Genomic DNA, 7,761 nt, shown 5'->3' with positions numbered 1-7,761 from the left:
AGCATTATTTCTGATATATTCAGCATAAATTAGTGATAAGTAATCTTGACAACCAGTGGAGAATTGCATTTCCCAGCACATCTTAGAAAATACAAAATCACAATATTCAATGTTAATATGAGCCCAAAATCTGTACTCTCACTTTGTTATCTTTGCCTATTTACTGCATGGAGACGCTGAACTTTCCCCATAGAGATGCTAATTGGCTATGGTGATGTTTGGTATAGCCCCCTGCCCCGCCTCCTTGGCTGAGATCATCAGAATTAACGTTCTCAGCTAATCCAATGCTTTTGAGATAGTCAATTCTGATGATCTCAGCCAATGAGGCGGACCGTTGCCGCACAGGAATAAAAGGTAAGTACACTGCTTATTTAAGGGGGACAAGGGGAGAACATAGGGCTAAATAGAGTTTTTTACACTTTAGGGTCAAGAATACATGTTTGTACTCCTGACCCTATACTGTTCCTTTACATGACCTTATTTGCTGGTAGTGGAGGTAGGTTTGATCATGGGTTTGCGCGGCACTTTTCCTCTTCTTCTGATACTGGGTGACAGAGCTGGTGTATAGGTTAAAGGGACACTGTGGCAAGTATAACCAGTTCATCTAATTGAATTAGCTATAGTGCCTGGAGCCCCTGGCACTGTCCCTCCATTTTTAGCAGTTTAAACCTGAATGAGGGTCCCTGACCTCTCATAGCACCACTTTACTGGAGGTATGGCTAAGGCAGAGATTACACACTTCGTTCTAGCCATACCAATTCATACCAGCAATGGTTGCTTTGATAGGCTGAAAGCGGTCAGCTGACACACTCAGCCAATCCTAACCAGACACTGCTGCTCATGCTAATGCTTCCTCATTAGCCCTGTAGAACAATTGGATGGGCTGCTGGGAACTCTCATTTAACATTAAAACATTAAAGACAGTTTAATGCTGAATAGAAGGATGGCACCAGGGGACTCCAGACTTTGGAGCCACTGAGATGGAGCAGTTACAGTGCCTACAGAGTCCCTTTAAATCAAAAAGACAGATGAATTACCTTAAAGGAGCACTATAGTGTCAAAAATACAAACTATTAGCACCCCTCGCCTGCCTTTAACGAGGTATTAAATGTTAATTCATTCTAGCGCCACATTTGTCTTGTTGCGGCTCGCTCCGCCTCCACTCCGCCTTCTTGGCTGAGCACATCAAAATTGATTCTCTCTGCCAATAACTTTTTCCTTAGTTAAGCATTGGGAGGCAATTCCACATACGCTGTGCCAATCTGCATCTCCTCATAAAGATACATTGAATCAATGCATCTCTTTGGGGAAAGTTCAGTATCTCCATGCAGAGCGTTGAGACCAGGCCCGGACTGGCCCACAGGCACACTGGGCAAATGCCTAGTGGGCCGTAATGTCCATGGGCCGAGGCCGCTAGCCGAGTGCCAGCCTCACTGTGTTCCATGTTTTACTATTCTTCACCGGCTCACAGACAGTAAAACGTGGCTGCCGGCTTAGGAGGGAGAGAGACAGGAGAGGACCCGGAGGAGCTCTATCTTGCAGCTCCACTGGGTTCCTCTCGCGAGAGGCTAGAGTTCACTCCCCACTAGGACCACCAGAAAAGGCTGCACGTTCCCCCTTCCCAGGCATAAGTTAAGAAGGGAGGGGATATAATGCTTGCTTTTATTTTTCTTACAAAACAACAATAATAATAATACATATAGAATGACATTAAATTGCCTCCCCTAACACACAATCCCTACACACACACACACACACACACACAGCATCCTCACATTTACATACAGTGCACCCAAACACACACACACACACACACACACACATATATATATACACATACATATACATACACACACACACACTCACACTCTCTCTCTCTCTCTCTCTCTCTCTCTCTCTCTCTCTCTCTCTCTCTCTCTCTCTCTACATTCAAGACATACACTAGATCCCTTACCCAACTCAGTGGCGGATCCAGAGCCTGATCTCGGGAGGAGCACTTGTAGATTATTTAAATAAATAATCCAGACACAATAACCACTACAGCTCAGTGTAGTGGTTATGGTGCCCATAGTGCCGGGACCCCCTTTCCAGGGTTCCATACACTAGATCCCTTACCCAACTCAGTGGCGGATCCAGAGCCTGATCTCGGGAGGAGCACTTGTAGATTATTTAAATAAATAATCCAGACACAATAACCACTACAGCTCAGTGTAGTGGTTATGGTGCCCATAGTGCCGGGACCCCCTTTCCAGGGTTAGTAGTCAAACCCTTTAAGAACAGTTTGACAACTTACCTGAGGAGGGGCTGTCATAGGGCATAGGAGCAGTGTGTGTGTGTGAGTGGTGCAATGTGTGAGGGGTGCAATGTGAGTGTGTGAGCAGTGTATGTCAGGGGTGCAGTGTATGTGTGTATGGGGCGGCAGTGTATGTGTAGGGCAATGTGTGTATGGAGGGCAGTGTATGTGTGTATGTGTGACTGGGGCAGTGTGTGTGTGTGACTGGGGCAGTGTATGTGTGGGGGGGCAGTATATGTGTGTGAGGGGGAGGGGCAATGTGTGTGTGTGTGATAAGGCTAGGGGGGGCTTTTTTTATAATATACTTTAAAAAAAAAATATGATTTAATTAAAATATATTTATGCTCCCCCTCCCTTCTTACCTTTACTGGGAGGAGGGGGGACATTTCTGGATCCCTGGTGGTCCCAGTGGTGGTGAGGTGAACTCTAGCCCGCGCTCCAGGGTTCCAGAGAGTTCACTCTCGCGAGAGTAGGACACGGAGGAGCTGCAGGCTGAGCTCCCGGGTCCTCTCTGTCTCTCTCCTTCCCCTGCCAGCACAGTGCCTGCCCTGGAAGAGCATTGAACCAACGTGCTCATTTTGAGATGGGGTGTGCTTGTCATTATTGATGACAAAACACACCCTATCTGGCCCTCTTCTCAGTGGGCCGCTGTGATTAAGAAATGCCCGGGTATATGTGGGAAAAATTAAGGAAATAAAAAAAATTAAAGGGAGGGTGAGGGAGCATATAAGGCAATGGATTATTTATGGTACAATTACTTGGATGCTGCTTTTAAAGGGGGATTTCATATTTCTACAAACCCTTTGCCTGGGAATAGGGTGGAGCACAAATTGTTTAGAATAGAGAAGATAAAATGTCTGGTTTCCTATTACAGTGAACACAAGGGAAAAGCTTAGAACTCTGCATATAGCTGTTGGCAGGGTTGGGTTACCACACATGGCCCTGCTTGCTGGCAGGTTAAGGGTTAGCAAGCAATTGTTGGAAGGATAACTCTCTAATGCTGTACATATGGCTGCCTCGCCCGAGTTAAAAAAAAACAACAACCCAAAAATGCATCTATGCTTTAATGCTTTGCTTTCTTTAATTCAACCCCCCACTAACCGCTTAACCCTTGAATAGATGTAGAAATCAGAATTAAAGATGAGCAAAACATTTAGTGATCTGAAACAGTAGGGTGTTTATTCACTAAACTCCAAACTGAAATCCGAAGGACAAAAAGGAGACTAAAATAGCTGATCTGTGAACATTTTCCTACTCTGATATAGCCACAGTTTGGCTGGTCTAGTCTGAAACATTGACATTCAGAATCAGAATCTCATGTGAATTTGCTACAATTCAGAAAAAGCTGAGTGGGTCTTTAAGAGGCTGCAGTACTGAAATTTAAAGTGGTATCCATAAAAAAAATATCAACTTATTGTAGCGGTTTGATACAATGAAGTCATCAGTGATAATTCTCTCATTTATTTTTATTTCTCCATTATCAGTAGAGTTTAAACTACATCTTCACTATGTAAGTTAGGCTCCTGAACATTCTATGCTGCATGCATGTACCCACTGCAGTGTCCTCTGCCCATCTCAGAGTGCGATGCCCACATCTCTATTGGATAACAAACAGACGGAATAGTAAATGGTGGATATTGCAAAACAACCACTACAACACGCTGTAATAATTACGGTGCTTGAAGTGTCCCTTTAAGATCAGTTAAACTAAAATAGCACATTCAGATGCAAAAACACAAAGCAGATATAGAAAGTGCATATCTTTATATCTTTTATTTTTGCACTAGGAAGTCTGCTTTAATAGTGACCAGGCCACCACTGACTTTTTATCACCGTAGCCCATTCTGGTCACTAACCACTATGGACTCTGTAGTGATAAAACATATCAAGCCATCAATCTCAATACATACCTAATTTTGAAGTTGATTAGTAAGATTTTACTTATTTAAGTTATAACTTTAACATATATATTTGTGTTGTTGTGTGTCTGCTCACATAAAATTGCAAAGGAAAAGTGTCATTTTAAAGAAAAAATTGCACGTATTAAAAAGTACCTGCACACGTTTGGTACTGTAAACATAAGTAAAGGCCACTTTTCAGGGTATCTAAACGTTGATCCTGCTCTTTTGGGGGCTGACATTTTTAAAGAAACACTAAAGTGTTATGAACACAAACATGCATTCCTAACACTATAGTGTTGGATCAGGGGTAGGCATCCTTTGACACTCCAGATGTTCTGGACTACATGTCCCTTGATGCTTTGCCAGCTGTACACAGCTGTGAGAACATTAAAGGAGATGCAGTACACAACATGTAGAGTGCCGAAGATTGCCAATACCTGGACTAGATATTTAGGTTCCAGTCCCACTCAGAGTAGAGTTAAAATGTTGTTTTTTGTTTTGTTTGGTTTTTTAAACTTACCAAGGTACGTTTCACCTCTGATCTAGTCTCACCACTGCTGGCTCTGACTCCATGGCTGAGATCATCAATTTTGATGACCTCAGCCAATCCAATGCTTTCATTTGGCAAGTGTTCAGCATCTCCATGCCAAGCATGGAAATGCATAATGTAGGTCCCGCCTACAGTGCAGCACTAAGACAGGAAGCACCCCAGTGGCAGTCTGAGTTACTTCACCTAGAGGTGATTCTAGGGAGTAAAGTTTTCTCTGAAAAGGCAGCGTTTACATTGCTGAGTTTGCAGGGACACAAGAACCACTACATTGAGCTGTAGTGGTTCTGGTGACTGCAGTGTATCTAAGTTGTTGTTGGGCAGAAGCACAGCTTATCTGAAAAAGGCCAGTGCAAGTAACTATTGTGCGCAAGTTCCAAGGCATCTCAAACAAAATGATACACAATAATCACAGGCAATCTTTCGTTTTACATAAAAAAAAAAAAGACTTAAAGTTTCCTTTAATTTATGACCGGCTATAACCATTTATCATTCCATTGATTACTCCAGCTCCTAATTAACAGCACAAAATATAAATTTGCAGATAACTGTTCTGGTTTTTACATGGTTCACACGCAAGTTGCTATATTTGCAATTGTGAAACCCCTGCAAGAGAATCTGACAAAGTGCCCCTAATGTACCATAGGTATTAGGCAGGACGCCTTCTAATATGTCACTAGGTCACAGGTGCCAAATTGTGGCAGGCATGAAACCTTATGCAACCTTACCTCTTGTGCCACTTTAGCACTCTCTAGATTTTGGGATAGGCAACCTTTGGCACTCCAGATGTTGTGGACTTCACCCCCCATAATGCTCTTACACCCAAAATGCTGGCAAAGCATCATGGGAGGTGTAGCCCAAAACATCTGGAGTGCCAAAGGTTGCCGATGCCTGTGAATGTAAGCTTGTTTGAGCAGGGCCTTTAACACCTTCTGTTCCTGTACGTCCAACTCGTCTTGTTGCAGATATTTGTCTGTTAGTCTACCTATTGTACAGCACTGCGAAATTTATTGGCGCTTTACAAATAATGACGCTACCGACACACTTCGTTAATACAAGCAAAATATTATGCATTATTGTAAAACCTCTAAATGTATTTACACCCCTCATAGAATTAGAGACCATAGTGAGGCATCATAAATTCCTTGTAGTGGGGCTCCCATTACATAGACTGTCGGTTATTTGGAGCTCTGCCCCCCCCCCCCTTTTTATCTATAGCCTTAGAAAATGTCCCTCCTTTTAAGACCAGATTATAAACTCAATTGGACAGTGTGTTTATTGCAAAATGTAATGTAACTCCATCACTTTATTTTAAAACCTTTAGGACAGGGACTAGATATAAAAACTAGATTGTAAGCTCATTGAGATAGGATATCCAAGAATAGCACTAGATTAGAAGACCTTTGCATTCATCTGATCGGTAAGCAGTTGCTCTTTGTGTAGACGGCCTCTGTGCCTTCATCTAAGGAGAGACTAGATTTAAGGAATACTATAATTAAAGTTAGACAAAAGAAGCAAAAAGTGAACTGTTTTGTTGACAAATGGTTGGCACATGATAAAAATAATGGGCCCAGAATTCAGTTTTTACAGCTTTGTTTAATATGTACATTTTTTTTAAATCATAAAAACCAATAAGCAATAAATATTTTTACAGCAACACAGTTCATATCACTCACAGAGTTAGCCAGCATTATTCCACCAGTATTGAGACATTCCACCATCAAAATATACAAACACAGAGATCTATGGGGAATTCCTTAAAAAAGTCAGCTGACAACCAACATGCTAAACCAGGGGGGTAAGCAACCTTCAGCACTCCAGATGCTGTGGACTACATCTCCCATAATGCTGGCAAAGCATCAGGAGGGGTGTAGTCCACAACATCTGCAGTTAACCAAGTTGGACTACCATAGTGGTAAACTAACGTAACAGAGATAACGGGGAAAAGGGGTTTTGGCCTATAAAGTTGGTTGTCAACTCACTATTTAGGGAATAAAGCCCTTGTTAATAGCAAAACAATCAGGTAGAAAATAGAAAATCCCATTGGGTATCATTTAGCGAAAGTCACTCAAAGTTTTCACCTATGACTGGGATCCCTTTAAGGCACAGAAGAATGATGCCTTCAGCGCCATTTTTATATTCGAAGCGTGCTTTGGTACACCCAATCAAACAAGAACAAATGCTAGGATGATTTAGGTCTAAAACACAAATCCGATGTAGAAAATTTTCAAAACAAAACCTCCATCACCACAGATCAGTTACTATAATACAACAGTATCGTACAATGCAGAATAAAAAAAAAAAATGTAAAAAAAAAAGGATCGTGGGAAAGAATAGTTAACTTTCTGCACTCCAGCTTCTTGAGGACTGCAGCTCCCACAAGGTTAACAGAACATTATGGCTGGAGGGATAGAAGCAGCCTAATATGAACAGCAGGACAAAAAGCTGTTGAATGGTTTGCTGTTTACATTGTATACTGTATAGAACCATTTTACACAGCGCTCTAAACCAGGAGTGGAGATAGAGTGCTTGAAGATTTGTGGGAAATACTGACCCCTGCTGTTCAAAATAAAAATAGCCATTATTACTTTATAATTCAGCTTCTCCCCAGTAGAATTTTCAAGCTGAATCAAAATATGATACATAAACACATACACCCAAATATACATACAATAAAGGATTCAAGTCATTGCATTACATCTTGCTTTCCCAGCACAAAAAAAAATAAAAAAAAATCGGAAGCAGTTTACGTGATTTGTAAGAAACATTAATGGTAACCACAGTTAAAGGTTAGGATTTGGACAAATGGTGTGATTTAGAAATCTTATCTTCTTTAGGGAACATGAAACTTAATACATCTACTGCCTTTTATTAACGACACAATGTACATGCCTTGGTACCCTGGTTTTTAGGATTTGCCATCATTGCCGCAAGCTCTAAAAGCCAGATGCCTGCACCATAACATTGCTAATTCAAGATTTTCAACCTCATATCAAAAGATTGATCAGGTTACTCAACAT

The sequence above is a fragment of the Pelobates fuscus genome, chromosome 13 (genome assembly GCF_036172605.1).
Source record: "Pelobates fuscus isolate aPelFus1 chromosome 13, aPelFus1.pri, whole genome shotgun sequence".
NCBI lineage: Eukaryota > Metazoa > Chordata > Amphibia > Anura > Pelobatidae > Pelobates > Pelobates fuscus.
The sequence above is the reverse complement of the archived record's forward strand: the minus strand, read 5'-3'. Positions refer to the sequence as shown.